This window comes from Tupaia chinensis, unplaced genomic scaffold (assembly GCF_000334495.1).
Source record: "Tupaia chinensis unplaced genomic scaffold, TupChi_1.0 Scaffold000288_2, whole genome shotgun sequence".
Classification (NCBI taxonomy): Eukaryota; Metazoa; Chordata; class Mammalia; order Scandentia; family Tupaiidae; genus Tupaia; species Tupaia belangeri.
The window spans coordinates 2,542,068-2,542,741 of record NW_006159773.1 but is presented as its reverse complement, the minus strand read 5'-3'; positions in this window follow the sequence as shown (position 1 = coordinate 2,542,741).

Here is a 674-nt window from a genome sequence, read left to right as displayed (position 1 = left end):
ACCCTGAGATTTCACTTGAAATTTTATAAGCAAAGCATTTTACTTGTTTGTCATTTATATGTATATTCTTAGAAAACTCATTTCCTTGTAATATATTGAAAACAATTTATCATTAAAACACTAATCCTTGGGGCCAGGTGGTGGCGCAATGGTAATGTAACTGGACTTACATGGGCAAAGTCTTGGGTTTGTGTCCTGAGACCTCCCTGAGCATGCTGGGGAGGTGCATGCTCATGATCCAGGTTGGGTGAGATTGGGGGTGGATTGTGGCAAGGAAACCCTGTTGGAGTTGCCCATAGTCTTTCTGTCATGGAAGAAGTGAATGAATGGATTAAAAACAAAACAAAACCAAAATAAAACAAAAAAACACTCTAATCTCTGGTGGAGAAATGGCAACCACCCCATTTGAATTGAAATTTTGTTTTATTTTCTTACTTAAAGTGTTCATAGTAAGTGCAGGTCTGTGTCATCTCATCTTAGGTGATTCTTTCCTAAGGTGATTCCACATGAAATTACCACACCATTACTTACAAGTACAGATTCTTATGCTAGAAGAGATTTTAAAGGTAACCTAATTTGACCTTCTCATGTTTATGAAGCCTCAATTCTAATGCATTCATGGGAAAGGCCATCTCTATCTCCAGAGGCAGGCCATCCTTTTCTCTAGAGGCAGT